The sequence below is a fragment of the Ascaphus truei genome, chromosome 2 (assembly GCF_040206685.1).
Source record: "Ascaphus truei isolate aAscTru1 chromosome 2, aAscTru1.hap1, whole genome shotgun sequence".
NCBI classification, from domain to species: Eukaryota; Metazoa; Chordata; class Amphibia; order Anura; family Ascaphidae; genus Ascaphus; species Ascaphus truei.
The window spans coordinates 423,731,304-423,748,254 of NC_134484.1; positions in this window are offsets into that span (position 1 = coordinate 423,731,304).

Sequence of the window (16,951 nt, forward strand, 5' to 3'; positions counted from 1 at the left end):
CTGGGGCTGGATCTCGTCGGGGACTTGTGGAGGGGCCCTCCCTGATCCCTAGCCTTTGGAGGAAGGTCTCACTCTCCTCAATGTCACGGATGGAGGTGGCTCTCCCGTTCTTAATGACCGTCAGGCCGAACGGGAAGGTCCACCTGTACCTGATCGCCCTCTCTCTCAGTATCCGCGTTACTGGCTGTAACTTGCGTCTTCTGGCGAGGGTGACCGGGGACAGATCTTGAAAGATTTGCAGGGCAACATTTTCAAATTTACAGGAGGTCTCTGAGCGCGTTTTTTGAAACACCGCTTCCCTGGCCTTAAAATAGTGCATGCGGGCTATAACATCTCTGGGTGATTCCGCCGCCGCCGGTCTGCTCCGTAGCGCCCGGTGGCACCGATCCATCATCAACTCTGATTCTGGCCTCTTGGAGCAGGGTCGTGAGCCATCTAGTGACAAAGCCCTCCACATCCTCTACCTCCTCTGAGATGCCGCGGATCCGAAAGTTATTTCGGCGATCCCAGGTTTTCTGCGTCCTCTTGGCGATCTGCCAGTTCATTGATTTGGGACTGGAGGTATGTTGATCTCTTATCATTTTTTTTTGTTGTTTTTCGGCGCTGCCCCATTTTTTCCTCAAGAGCCCCAGTACGCTCCCCTATCCCCTGCACCTCTCTGCGGAGTTCCTGTATCTCTTTATGAAACATGGACTTCATGTCATTATAGAGGCGGTCAAAGTCACATCGCCTAACCGGCAATTGTTCTGGCACTTCGGCCGGGTCCCCCTCCCTGTCGGAGTCCGACCCTGCGGCCGAGCTAGCTGCTGTATCTGCGTCCGCTCCCTTTGCTGCTGCCCGGTTCAAATATTTCCTCATGTCTGTGTTTGTTTTCTTTTTGGTCGATGGTGGGGCCATCCTGAAGTATTTATACACCGTGCTAGGGTGTTGTGAAGGCGAAGGTTGTACTTTTTTCTCACTGTTTTGCTGCTTTTAAAGTGAAGGAGGATGGAGCTCACAGACTATGCAGCCATCCACCTCACCATCCAAAATGGCCTCCATCCCGGGACATTTTTGGGGTATCCAGCAACTCTGTATCCCGACTACCTAGGCACAATCAGATAAGACTTTCTCTGCAAAACCCACCCTGAAACTCATAACCAAGCAATATCTGCTTGCTGAAACACCTGGAAAGGTAAAACACAGACAATTCTTTATTGTCACATATTTTACACAATGCATCTAGTAACACTGGGCTCAAGCGCTGACACTCCAGAAACCCAAAACATGGATCAGGGGTAACCAAGTGGGCTTAACCTTTATTGTGCCTGGTTACCCCCTCAATGTCACACATTTCCCCCCCCCCCCCCCAACTGGTATACTGTATAACTAATTTATAGGAAGACATGCTTACCACAAAATACATGGTCTTCATGCAAGTTTATAAACCCACTGAGAGCTGGAATCCCTGATTGCAGTGGTTAATACAATATTACAAATTTGAATTACACATACAATGACAACCTCTTTTTGTATTAGATTTAGCACTAACTTTCTTGTGCATATGTCACTGTTTACCATATCTTTCCTTTCAGTTTTCTTCCCCCCCCCAGGCATTTCTTTTTTTATTAATGTTAAGATGCATTCTCTCATATTCATGTTAAGAAAATACATTTCCAAACACATATCCTAAATATTTCTCAACTGGGAGGGGGAGCGGTCTAATGCAGGGATTCCCAACTTGGGGCACACACAGTGCTACAATGAGGTGCTTCATACTCCTGCAGAGGATGGATGGATACAAGCTCATTGTTTACACTAAAGATATAGGTAGAGTTGACCTTCAAGTCTTTATACTAAAACAGAGGGGGGGAAATAACATTTACTTATAGGTGTATGTAGAGTAATGTTAATTTACAGAAGACATAGAGGGTTATTCATTACACTGCGATAGTGCAGATCGGGGCACTTTAACACGGAAACTCCCATTGACCCCGATCGACACTATCACTATCACATACTCCCATATTTTGAGAATTGCGATATTTTATAATTAGGAAAAAGAGCACAATCAATTTGGTAACAGCTGATTTAAATCCCAGGGTCTTTTTCACATTGAGCAAGTCACTTATGTCTGTATGTGCGAGAGTCTCTCAGTTAAATAACTAGCGGAATAAACAGAGCCAGGTTAATTAAAGACAACTAAAGTAATAGTTGTCATTGGTGTCAATTACATTTTTATTATTTGATAATTATGTTCCTATTCTTTTTTTTCTCCAGCTTTGCCCCAATTTTACAGCCACCAGCTCTTTCATTAATAGTTCCCTCTGTCTCTAAAAATGTGATTGTAAGCTCTATGTGACTAGGAAAAGATCTATGTACTATTTAATTGATGTACAAACGGATCCAATTCTGCCTTTCTCAGGGGCAATATAGGTGAGAACAAAATTCTCTAAAATGTGCCTTTGGTTAATAGATTCCACTTGAAAGTTGTATGAAGAGCGCTATCATGATACTATTGTGAGATATTATGTATTTTAATCTAGTGCTTCAGGGGTTAATGGTGCATCAATTTGGGTTTAAAAATACAATGTATTGGGTTTATGATAGGTCAAGAGATTTCCTGGGTCTGTACTGAGCTTCAGAGAGAACATCATTGGGAAAGCCTATCATGGATAGCCCACTAAAAGTTACACATGTGGGGTTTAGAGGGTCGTAAAAGCTAACCAGATACTATTCTGTCAACCTCAAAGAAGCCTCAACGTTCATAAATAATTACTGGTGCTTTCCAGAGAGAGGTGACACACAGGTTATGCCCTCATTGGAGTACTTTATTAAAAATGAGAATATAAGGTGACGTCATCTACTGTACCCACTAAGAGTTACATGTGGTTGATCGTGGCACTGAGTGGCATATAATGATAACAGACACATCAGGTCTAGCAGGTACTAAGGGACAGATATCCATTTCAACAGAGGTGTGTTTGGACCAAACACGTGATTTCTCACTTCTGCTCTAGTGACGTCTCTGGGGAAAACCTATGACATATGGTAATGTATAGTGATTTCTGTTTTCTGTTTTATCCTGTTATTTTAAGAACCTGTCGTGCATTTACTGTAATTGTATGTTCTTGTAATCCTTTTTCTGTAATCTAAGAACTTGTATTTTTATATATATTAAAACATTTAATAAATTGGGCTCTAATGAACTTTACTTTAATAAATGTATTTACATTTTCGGACACGTTTTGCTATAACAAATATTTTTGTATAGTTTTTTTTTATAGTTTCTTTTAGTAATAAACAGGGACCTGAGATCATGGCAAATATAAATTTTACATTGTTTATTTGCATTATTTTACGGGTGGTGGAAGCGTATAGATATGATTGCAACTGAATAAGGGGTTAATATTAACTAATTGAAAGTACCTTGCGGGGTGGAAAGGTGAGTTGGCTAGAGTAGCCGTGTGTATTTACCTTGATTGCATATCTAAGTCACGGGCTCACAAGTGTGCTGTTTGTGACAGGTGGTATATTGGGATGGATTGAGGTGAGATATTGTTCATTTGAAGGGCCTTTGCGAAGGTGAAAAGTGGGCCAGCTTGAAAGCTGTGTATTAACCCTTGTCCCGTATGCAGGTCACGTGCTCACAGGTGTGCCGTCTGTGACAAGCACCATCTTGATTTACCCATGCGGCACCATCCAGTGCAAGATTGTTTGAGTTGAGACTCTTTAAATACATTTCAAAATGCGGTTTGATATGAACATGAACTTCTTTCTTATGATTGGTTAAGGCATCTCACATCTCTGTGTCGCACCGATTGAGTTCATATGAGAATCCTCATATCCTCACATATATATATATTTTGAAGTCAGGGTTTGGACAATATTTATGCAGCTTATTTCAATGGTCCTATAACTCTGTTTGTACAGCTATGTACAAAAACATTAACTGAGAAAAAATACAGTATGTGAAGCTTCGAAGGTCATGGCGAGATGTCTGAATTAGGACTAAGCTGCTCATTGTACAAACCACAAAATATTGAAAAGAATAGCTATTTGAGGACAAAATATAAAGGGGATTAAGGGATTGTTAAATGTGAAGAAATCCTAAAGGTGATTTTTGTAAGGATGAATGAACCTTTACATAAGGTTCTGCCCTGTCATATATCAGTAGACACTTAACACCTTTTTAACAAATATAATGAGATGCAATTGGCATAATTGGTAGCTAGAGTTAATAGTTCTAGTCAATGGAAATTTATTGAGCTCGGCCCAAAACCCAAATTGCTATGAATTAATTTGGAATCACCTCATAATCTTTGCATTCAGCTTTGGCATTCACTTGGAATTCAGCACTTGTGTTTCATCTACATAGAAAAGAGAATCTTCAGTCTTCGATCTGCACCAGATGTGGGTAACTCTTGATACTCTCAAGATCATACATGCTTATAATATAACCAGGAGGGTGTTTTTATCCATTAAATTTCAAAGTACTGTAAATTCTCACATGGAGACCGTTCAGCTTGAAAGGTGCTAAAGGACTCAGTTGAACTTCAATGTACATGTTTAGGGGATATTTAGGGGATTCATGCCTTCATGAAAAAAAAGGAAATAAAGTATAAGTATTTTAAAACATTTTTGAAAGTCTGGAAATATGTTTTGTTTTAGTTTACAGAGCAGATTGTGAATGAGGAATATAGCAGTAAAACCCACCCGAAACGGCATGTTACATTTTTGACAACTATTTCCAGGATTAACTTTCAGAAATTATTTTAGTGCAGAATGAATGAATACTTCAATATTAGGTGATACTGGAAAAAAAATATGTTTAAATATTTGCCTGTTTTTATTAAGTTTCAACCACACCTAGTACTGTATGAGTAAAAAGGATGTGACATCGCTTTAAGGGATGATGTCACATCCTTTTAACTAATTGAACATATCACATGGCAGAGGAACCAATGGGATTGTCTTCAATCTCATTGGCTGTACTACCATGTGATATGAGCCATGTGGTTTTAAAGATGTGACCATTGGAGATGATGTCACAAACTTAAAAAAGAAAAAAAGAGTTGGGCACACGATACAGCGTCCAATCGAATTGGAGCGGTACCATCTGACCCTAAAATGTGACGTCACAGGCCCTATATAAGGCATGTTCTGTCTCATTTTAGCTCAAGAAAACATCGAGACAACATCCGTTGTGGATTTAACATGGGGATACTTTGGATTGAAAGAAAGAAGATTAAAGAAAAGAAGAAAATAATGACAGATGAAGATAGAAGAAGGAGAAATGTTTGTAATTGATGCTGTTCTTCAAGGTGGATGGAGATGGATTTAGTGTGATGACGTCACAGCTTCCTGATATGCCGGGATTCGGAGGGTGAAGACTTCTAAAGGTAAGATAAATATTGATTGTATGTAAATGTCTTTTTTCAGTTTTTTTTAATTGTATTTATGTCTTTTAAGTTTTTTGATTGCCCATTGACTGCTAATGTATTAATCTGTGCCCCCTTAGGGTACAGATAAATACAGTGACAGGCAATGCATTTCTTGGCAAATGCTTGTTTAAATTGATTGTTATTTTTTCTATTTCTGTTTATTGTTTTGATTAAATTGTTTGGAATTTGGATGGCTTGTTTTAAGTATATATTACGGTTGGTTGCGGTTTAAATTAATTAATAGTTTTGTTGGCTAGTGCTTTTATTTATTTAATTGATTTGTTGGCTAGTGCTTTTATTTCTTGAATTGGTTGGATAGGTCTTTATTTAATTGTATTCTTATGTTTTGGAATAACATAATTTAAATTCTTTTGCTGTTTTGGTGATAGATATATTTTATTCATGTGTACTATTAGGCCTTTTAGTTCTTTTACTGTTGGGGTGTTTAGTTGCTTGTGTATTTTTGGCCTTAATGATTTGTATTAGGTTGACCATTGAGTGCTATAGTGGCTTATCATGCCCATATTATATGGGTATGATGTACCACTGTGCCAATCAATGAGTGGGTATAGTGGGGCTGAGGTGGGTGGTTAAGCCTCCCGGGTGGGTAGCGGGAGACGGGGGTTAACCCCTTAATTACTATACTGGTTATTAATCGCTACGGTGAATAAGTGGTTAGGGGCCATTAGATTGTATTTTTTCATGTACTCTTGCTGCCCACAGAGGACATGGCCCTGTAGTATACTGATGAGGACACCTTTCATGATGTAAGTAGAAAGTTGTATTTACTTTATTTATGCTGGCTGGCTAATGTTTGCTTTTGAATGTGCAAATCCATACCTGGATAATAGTAATTTTGCCAATTACTGTACTGTATGTGTTGGGGGGTGGGGATGTTGGGGGGAGAGGAGGTGGGTAGTAGGGTTGTTGTGTGTATTTTTGTTTATTGTGGATAGAGGGATTGGGTGAAGGGGGTAGTAGCCCCAAAGATGGATGTTTAGGCTTCTGGGTGGTAGTGAGAGGGGTTAATCCCTTCATTACCTTAGCGGTATTAGCTGCTAAGGTAATGAAGGGGTTAACTCCACCCGCAAACACCCCCGCAAGGCCTAAAGACCCACCAAGGGCCAAATACCACCTTCACCCACCCCCGCTACCCACAATAAACATGGGACTGGTAGTTAAGTTAATCCCTTCATTGCCTTAGCGGTTAGGCGCTAAGGTAATGAAGTTGCCTATAAATGCATTTTTATGGCATGGGATTGATTCCGGGGGTCTCCGGTGTGGATATTAATGGGTATCGGCTCCGGAGACTTCTGGCATCAATCCGATGCAGGAAAAAAGCATTTTTTTTCTAAGTTCCTCTCTCGCCACCTTCTCAGCAACTTTTCCCCAGCCTCACACCAACTTTTCCTGGCGTGAGGCTTTTGGGAGAAACTCGCCATTCTAGAACAACGATTAGCCTCTGTAAACTAATCAAGGCTACTAGAATTGCATGAGTTTCAAAACCTGCCGATAAGTGGCTTATCGCCGCTCACCCGGCGATGTGTTTTCTACGGCAGCAAAAATTGTCAATTCATGCCTTTATAACCCACTTATCAAGGCTTACTGAATAGCAGTAGGCATTTTGGCTGAAAAGGCCTCGATAAGTGGGTTATCAAGGCTTATAGAATATGCCCCTATATATGTTATTACAGATTGTATATAACCAAATGTATATAAGTGTACCAATGCAATGTTGGGGCAACATTCGGTTTAGTTAGGGGAGAGTGTAACTGCCTTCTGTAAGCGTTACAAGAAGGTTGGAGTGAATCGGGCCCCACCTTGTGTTGCCATGGGACCATGACATCATGGAGAGTATATCAAAGAAGGGGAAGGTTAGGCTCCCTGAGGTCAAGAGGAGAGGAGCCTCGGGGAGAGTAGATAGGTAATGTTTATAAAGTAAATGCACAGAACAGGCCCCTATTATGTTGTAGTAAATGGCAGTACACTTTAAGTTAGGATCCCCAAAAGGAAGGAATGGAGACCTGAATAGTTAAGGAAAAGGAGTACGGTTCGCCATGGACGGCCTCAGGAAAGAGGGCTTTCGGGTGTCGGCGGATCTGCACTAATATCTTATGGAAGTGCCAGTTCCCAAACAGGTCAAAACGTATTGGGTCACTTAAGAAAGACCCACCAAGATACCCATAAAGGCCTAGAGTAATCGAATTATTACCGTTTATGATCCCAAAGCAACAAGGGGGTCCGGGTCCCACACCTACATAGAGTAACTAAGTCAATGTACCTCCATTCAAGTGTTAAGAGTGGGCACTGATGGAAGAACCATATTTATGTATGCCTGATAAAAATATAGTGCAACGTCAGTGGTGGAATTCAAAATTTTTAGCAACAGGTTCTCTCTCACCGGGGGAGGGGGGGGGGAGGGAGGGAGAGAGAAGAGACAGGGGGGGGGGGAGAGACAGGGGGGGGAGCAGAGAGACCGGGGGGGAGCACAGAGACCAGGGGGGGGGAGCAGAGAGACCAGGGGAAGGGGGAGAGCAGATAAACCAGGGGAGGGGGAGCAGAAAAATCAGGGGGGAGAGCAGAGAGACAGGGGGGAGAGCAGAGAGACAGGGGGAGAGCAGAGAGACAGGGGGAGAGCAGAGAGACAGGGGGAAGAGCAGAGAGACAAGGGGAGAGCAGAGAGACAAGTGGAGAGCAGAGAGACAGGGGGAGAGCAGAGAGACAGGGGGGGGGGGGAGCAGAGAGACCAGGGGGGGAGCAGAGAGACCAGGGGGGGGGGAGCAGAGAGACATGGGGGGGGGGGAGCAGAGAGACCAGTGGGACCCAGTGCAATGCATTTTCCAAAGTGCAACTTGCAAGCAGACAGTGCAAGCACAAATGTGAAGGTGATACAATTTATTGTGTTTTCTCTCAGCTGAAACAGAGTGGGGGGGGGGGGGGGGGAGTGGGGGAGAGAGGGAGGGTTGTGTGCCAGTGATTCAACTGAGCAGCTGCCTGCAATACTTTCCTGGTAGTGAGACAGTTTCTCTCAGCAGAGCAGCAGCAGGCAAGTTCTTTCCTTCTTCAACCTCTTGCTGGACTGGAGTGATGCCAAGGCCCACTCCACAGCTTGTGAAACTGGGCATACTCTGACCCCTACCCCCCCCGCCCCCTACCCACTACCCCCTACCTGAGTCAGCGCCATCAAGGTGTTACAGGCAGAGCGGTGGCTGAGTGCTTCTCCGCATGGGTCTAAGCAGCAGCAGGACACAGAGGGGGGAAGGCAGCCGGTTCTAAGAACTGAGAACATTTTAGTCACCGGTTCTCGCGAACCGGCTGAATCCCACCACTGTGCAACGTTGTCAATATGTGTATGAGCAATCCCTATGTTTGGGGACATGAATAAATGACAGTTGTACTACAAAAGTTCCTGGCGCCTATTTTTATACATCCTTGCTAGCTCATTGCCCAGCTACCTGAATCCAGCACCCTGAGTCAAGGTAACTCATGGTGAGCAGTCAGCCTTTGCACAACGATGTAAACTCCCTAGGAGCCAGGCAGGGAGGGTCACACACACACACACACACACACACACACACACACACACACACACACACACACACACACACACACACACACACACACACACACACACACACACACACACATACACACACACATAAAAATAGAGAGACAGTTGGCACTCCAAATACAAAACAATAGTTGCGGTGCATGTCCCATAGGGATAAAATAGAAAACGGTAGTCAACTCAACAAGAGTAAACAAAGGACAGCACTCAGTGGTAGATGAAAAAAACCTGTATTCAAAGTAGACAGCAGCACAAACAAGACCAACGTTTCGGTCCTCACAGGGACCTTCCTCAGGGCAGTGCTGTAGACTACTGGCCGTGGAAACCTTATATACCCCCCCAAACCCACACCTAAGTGACCATCAGCTACTCTGATTGGTTATGCAAAAATGACCCAGGATCAACCCCTCATGATCTGCCGTCGCACTAAAGCTGTCATAGCCTTGGCAGGACAAGCAGCAGAGAACTGAAAAAGTAAACAGAGCTATTTCAGTCCACATGTAGGGAATTTGCATCACTGGTAGCCATGGTGACTAGTTCCTGGTAGCCGCGACGCCGTCCTGCAAGACAGGGGAATTCATAGCGCTCCCCAATGCGCATGTGCAGTCTCCTCGGAGTCAGTATAAGCACTGTTCTCTCTCTCTCTCTCTCTGTGTGCCGCTCTTTGTGTGTGTGTGCCGCTCTCTCTCTGTGTCTCTCTCTCTGTGTCTCTCTCTGTCTGTCTCTCTCTCTCTGTCTCTGTCTGTCTCTCTCTCTCTGTCTGTCTCTCTCTCTCTCTCTCTGTCTCTCTCTGTCTGTCTGTCTCTCTGTCTCTCTCTCTCTCTCTTTCTCTCTCTCTCTGTCTCTCTCTGTCTGTCTGTCTGTCTCTCTCTGTCTGTCTCTCTCTCTCTCTGTGTCTGTCTCTCTCTCTCTGTCTCTCTATCTCTCTGTCTCTCTCTCTCTGTGTGTGCCGCTCTGTGTGTGTGTGTGTGCCGCTCTCTGTGTCTCTGTTTCTGTCTCTCTCTCTCTCTCTCTCTCTCTCTGTGTGCCGCGCTCTCTGTGTGTGTGTGTGTATATACTGCTCTCTCTCTGTGTGTGTGTGCCGCTCTCTGTGTCTCTGTCTCTGTCTCTCTCTGTGTCTCTCTCTCTCTCTCTCTCTCTCTCTCTCTCTGTATCTCTCTCTCTCTCTGTGTCTCTCTCTCTCTGTGTGTCTCTCTCTCTCTCTCTTTGTCTCTCTCTCTGTTTCTCTCTCTCTGTGTCTCTCTCTCTCTCTGTCTCTCTCTCTCACCCACACTCTCTCTCTCACCCACACTCTCTCTCTCTCACACTCTGGATCTCTTATTTACCCTATATATCTTAACTGCCCTATATCTACACCGAAATAACCTATACTGCTTTCTTCCAGATCTAACTCTCGAGCTTTACACGGAAGACATCGGAATCCCCCCTAACCCAGAAGACAGGTAAGGAACACCTCCCCTCCAATGTATAACATTGCGGGAATGAGGGTACCTGGACATTGAGGGACTGCGGATCAGGAAAGATCCCAGGTGGGATTGCTGCTTTAGATATTGTGACGCGGGGGCATCCAGGCACTAGTTATGGGGTTCAGGAAACTAGTCATTCACATCTGGCTTTTTTTTCTAAATCCGACATTTACACACACACACACGTAACAAGGACAAATTGTAGTATAATGTAATACATTAGCATTATTATTATTTAGACTAGTGACTATAATACTTAAGTTCTAAACCCAGCAGTGGGTTTAGTATTTGTGTAATGTGTGTATATGTGTTATATATAACGAGTAGAAATAATAAATTACAGACACATATACAGTCATACTTTTTCAAATTGTTTAATTGATTTATCCAACACCGCATTGAAAGTTGACACATTGTGTTTTATACATATGGGGGACTGCAAATAATTCTATTTGCATTGTCAACCAATACAATATGTGAAACACAGGTTCTGTACACCCTTACCTTTTATCTACACTCAATACCCTTTGTATGTATTTAATCATAATCTTATCCATGAACATCTTTCTCCCCTGAGGAACCTTGAATCCCCATGTGCTAACATCATGTTTGGGCAGTTTCTGACATAATTCCTAAGTCCCCGGGCATGCGCTATAGAAATTACCAAGAATCGCGGAAAAATTTCTAAGTGCCCACGCATGCGCAGTACACAAAGATCGTTGAAATAAATTCTAAGTTCTTACGCATGCGCAGTTCGCACTAGCGCTGTATGCAATCGTCCGGAATTATTTCTAAGTCCCAACGCATGCGCACTATGACGGAGGGTAGACCGGAGGGCAGTTTCTGACATAATTCCTAAGTCCCCGGGCATGCGCTATAGAAATTACCAAGAATCGCGACAAAATTTCTAAGTGCCCACGCATGCGCAGTACACAAAGATCGTTGAAATAAATTCTAAGTTCTTACGCATGCGCAGTTCGCACTAGCACTGTATGCAATCGTCCGGAATTATTTCTAAGTCCCAACGCATGCGCACTATGACGGAGGGTAGACCGTCTATAACTCTAAGTTCTTGCGCATGCGCGGTGGCACGATATAATGCGCCATGTACTGGCACAAATATAGAAATGCGTTCTATGTCCTCGCGCATGCGTAATGGAGACGAAAAAGCATGGAAATACACCAAAGTCCCCGCGCATGCGCGACGCGCACGGACTAGAAAGAAAATACTGTCTAAGTCCCTGCACATGCGCATTAGACACTGGATATGGCGATCACGGTTTATGGCTTTAAAAACCCTGCCGGTTTATGTTGGGAATATGCCTAAATAAAGGTACAAACCATGGAACTTTCTCTGATAATTCGTTTATTGGTGTTTGAGTACTTTGCTGAGTCAGTCTGTGAGTGAGATCAGTGCGCATGTGCAACAGCTGACAGCAATTGATTTTGTAATTAGGGTATTGAAGGTGTATAAAAGGGTTCAGACCTCTCTCCCCCAGTAAAATTTGTCCCTGAAGAAGCTCCTTTGCTGGAGGGAAGCGCGCGTTGGACGCGCAATGTTGTCAGTCTCCTACTTGGAGCTGTTTTAATGTAGTGTCTGTAGTCTCCTGGTTCTAACTTTGCAGACCCTAGCAGATAGTCGTTTATTTATTTATTTTCACAGTTTGTGTGCCTGCTTTCCTTGCACTCTATGTGAGGTGCTTTCACAGTTATCTCTGTGTTATTCACCCCAGCACTGCTGTGTCTGGTGGATGTATGTTGCAGTGTCTGTATTATCATTACACTGTATGTGCTAGCTTCACTACCCAGGCACTTGCACTTCAACACACCAAAGCCCTTATTGCAGTGCGTAGCGCTGGTCTAACTAGCAAGGAAGCTCTATCTGTGAACAACTATATATTCTCACTACTGGGTCTCATATCGTTGCTCCAGAGGGGTTAACACCCTGACTCCTAGCATCCTCTGTCTTTTGTATCCCACTAATACTAAGTGGACATCTGGGACAGCACGACTCAATAATTAAAGACATGGATGCCAGATATTTCTGATTTAATATACTTTTAATCCACATTACACATTACTTTGGTAATATATGTTTTAAGGTACTTATTAAAAGTAAATTTTTACATTAGTTTGGTGTGCATATAAGTGAATTCTTTTAGGGTGCACATCCATTTTGTGTTTCCCTTCCCCTTTTCTAATGTAATACAATAAATAAACTAATGTCAAAAACAAATGTTGTTCTTAATAGGAATTTATTCATTTTTTTTTTTAAAAGCGGGAATAGGGGCGGGACTAGGTGGCGAGTAGATTTTTTGTTCGGCGAGTAGATTTTTGGGTGGTTTATTGAACACTGTATATATATGTATATATATATATATATATATATATATATATATATATATATATATATATATATATATATAGTGATATAATCATTGTGTCGGGATACTACAAAGCTGACAGTGCATAGATTCCAGCGTGCAGGAGGTTAAACTCCTCTGTAGGAGCTTAATACACCTGGAGCCAATTAGTGGAACTCCTGAAGGAACAAGAGTTTTAAAAGCCAGGAAGCATCCTGTACACAGTGAGACTGCTTTTCCCCATTTTATCTGCAGATAAATATTTGCATTGCATTGCATTTTATATGCACATTCTATATTATTATTGTTGTTTATTTGTAAAGCACCAACATATTCCACAGCGCAGTACAGTGAAGGTATAGTTATGTATATTGCATAAACAGTTACATACACATAAGGAGAAACATGCACAAACAGATACACAACGTAATGAGGACCCTGCTCGTTAGAGCTTACAGTCTAGATGGAATGAGGGACAATGTTTAAACAAAAAAAGTTAAGTGGCTGCTCATTGTGGGATGAGTGTAGTTCAGGTTGGAATATGGCCCAGCCACACTGCTGATTCCATGAAGGTTTGGGAAGGAGAGGGATGTGACATAGGGTGAAGATTGGTCCAACCATACAGCTGGTCCCAGTGGAGTATGGAAGGGGAAGGGAGTTGAATGTTAGAGGTGTGGCAAATAGGCTTCCTTGAAAAGGTGAATTTTCTTGGAGTTTTTAAATGTCTGAAAGCTGGTGGATAGTTTAACTGGTACGTGGTACAGAATTCCAGAGAGGGGGCAGCACGGGAGAAGTCTTGTAGGTGGGAGTGAGAGGCTGTAATAAGGTGTGAGGAAATGCAGATGTCTTGGGCTGAATGTCGGGGTAGTTTATGTTTGTATTTGGGGGTGAGGACTGAGCTATAAGAGCTATATATATATATATATATATATATATATATATATATATATATATATATATATATATATAATGAACTATATGAGACTTTTGTAAGTCAGAGCTAGGGTTTTAAATTTGATTCTAGAATATATGGGAAGCCAGTGCAGGAATTTGCATAGTGGTGCAGCAGAAATGGAGCAGTCAGTGAGGTAGATGAGTCTGGCAGCGGCATTGTGGATAAGCAAACAAAAGAAAAATTTGTGCGCCTGGTGATCTGTTCCTGAAACCACTCACCGTAAAATGGATTATTAAATAAATCCAAGTGTGATAAAAAAAAAAAAAAAAAAAAAAAAAAAAAAAAAGGGGGGGGGGGGGGGAAAAAACAAAACATTTTTTTTTTAAATAATAAATTGAATGGAAACGAAAATACACCTTGATGATGTGAGTAGTTAAATCCTATGAATACATATACTTTTATACCATTAATAGGTTATGTGACATGAACCATTAGGAGTGAGAGGGGTTAATTGTGGTTATAGCACAAAAAATGGCAGACGGAACCAAAATGATCCAAACACATAAGCAGCTTCCAATGCAAGGTACCCAAACCTTGCTGAATAGGACAATAAAGAAAACAATCAGGGAAGCGCTATATTAGTTGGGATCAGGCTCAGCAGCCAATTTTATGTATAAACCACATATAAAACAATAGCATAAAATAGCATGAATGAATACACAAAAATATAATATATAAAATGAGTAACACAAGTCTCTGCCAGTTGGAGATTGTCCAGGTGATGTAAGTGCAAGTTAATGCCCCTGTCTGATGTGACAGACTCGGGCAAGAGTGACCTTTGAGAGGTATGTATCCAGAGTGGTAGCTGGGATGGAAAGCGCTACCAACTGTGCAGGTAATGAAGTGTGTAGAAATGGGAAGGTGCCGTAGGCATCAAATATGGAAAAAGCTCACCCAGACTTCAAACTCTTTGCGCTGGTGGCTCCTTTTGTTTCCTCCTTCACAGCCTCGCTGCAGAAACTCCGCTGCACAGCTCTCCTGGGCTTGCACACCAGGGATGGAACTACTCACAGGGCGCCGGGTTTCCGGGTATGACGTCACGGCCGGACGTGACGCACCAACCCTTCCCGGGGATCCCTGATGAAAGCACGTCACGTGCTGAAACGCGTAGGAGGAGGAGTCTAGAGGGGTTGCAGCTCTTGTGCATCCCTGTCTCATTGCCCCAGTCCTGGTGGTCTAACGTGGAGTCCCTTGGAGAGTGTACTGCGGAGGCTGTGGAACTTTGAAGCTGTGTGAGGTGTGTGTAATTCGGCTCTCAGCCCCTGTGTGCTGCGGCAGCTCCAGGCACAGCCGGGAAGGGTTGGTGCGTCACGTCCGGCCGTGACGTCATACCCGGAAACCCGGCGCCCTGTGAGTAGTTCCATCCCTGGTGTGCAAGCCCAGGAGAGCTGTGCAGCGGAGTTTCTGCAGCGAGGCTGTGAAGGAGGAAACAAAAGGAGCCACCAGCGCAAAGAGTTTGAAGTCTGGGTGAGCTTTTTCCATATTTGATGCCTACGGCACCTTCCCATTGCTACACACTTCATTACCTGCACAGTTGGTAGCGCTTTCCATCCCAGCTACCACTCTGGATACATACCTCTCAAAGGTCACTCTTGCCCGAGTCTGTCACATCAGACAGGGGCATTAACTTGCACTTACATCACCTGGACAATCTCCAACTGGCAGAGACTTGTGTTACTCATTTTATATATTATATTTTTGTGTATTCATTCATGCTATTTTATGCTATTGTTTTATATGTGGTTTATACATAAAATTGGCTGCTGAGCCTGCTCCCAACTAATATAGCGCTTCCCTGGTTGTTTTCTTTATTTTTCGGCATTGTGGATACATTGGAGTTTGGATAGGCATGCAAGGGCAATGCCATCTAAGAAAAGGTTGCAGTAGTCAAGGCGGGACAAGATGAGTGAGTGAATTAATATTTTAGTTGCATCCTGAGTGAGTAAAAAAGTGTATTTTGCCGATGTTTCGATGGTGGAGACTGCCCTGTCTGCTGCATAAATATTGACACACTCTTCAACCGTACTGTTGACAAGAAATGAACATACCTCTATTGCACATTCTTCAAAATACTTTACTAGCACCTTCGGAAAATTCTGGGTCATTTTGATGATAAACGAGACATCATCATCATCTGTTATCTCCATCTTTTTCAAGTGATCGAGAAAATCTGCATTTCCTCTAAATTCACCCGCAAAAGCCCTTATCTGCAAATCCTCTTTTGGTATACTTTACAGTATCCTCTCTATCATTTTACTAAACGGCGATATTTTGAAGATTGGTGCCGTGAATGTTTACTGGGGTACCTTTCTCTATGTGCACACTTTATCCTTTTTCTGCTGCACTTCTTTTTCCAGTAATGAAACCTGCGTCAACAATATCTTCGACTTTTTCGTACTCTTGTCTATCTTTGGTGCTTACTCAATTATGCCAGTCGGTGTTTCGCCCCAGTGAAATGCAGCCTCATGTTCATCATTTCTGAATGACTCATATTGATGAACTATGTCAGTCCAATATTCAATGTAAAACTTCCATTGCAAATGAATACTATTAAAAGTTAGACCCAGGGGGCAAGTATACTGCTCACAGTCATACTAATATTCCTTCTTCTACTCCTTATTTTTGTGGGTCCCAATCTGTGGTTGTGCTTCCTTCTTCTGGTGCCAGTCTTCTGGGCTCTACCATTCCCAGATCAGCCGCTCACCTCCGCGGCTTAAAGTAAAGCAAGTCTTTGATGTAGACAGTGCATAAACGAGAAGACAAAAAGGAACCTCTTTGAGTATTTAATTTCACAATGGAATAAAAAGCAATGATGTCACTTACAATTAAGTAAGGTTTTGTGCGTTCTTGCAGTTTAAAGATCTGCAGCCCTCAGCCACAGCACAATGCTCCTCCAGTCTGGCCAGTCCGTTTGGCGTCTGGCACAACATCTACATCGAAGACGTTGGCAAATGTATCAATTATAGGGCAACAATGACACAAAGGCATCAATGGTTTTTTCTTTCTTTCAGGACACTGTTAATTTAAGTCTCTGATTCCAATCACATTCCTCTAGGAAACGGCAAATATCATATCTTTATAGGGAATGAGGTCTGCAAGGTAGGAGTGTAAAGTATATTCCTGTCTCAGCACAGTCTCCTTTACTATTGAAACCTTCCACTGCCAGACCAGTCAGC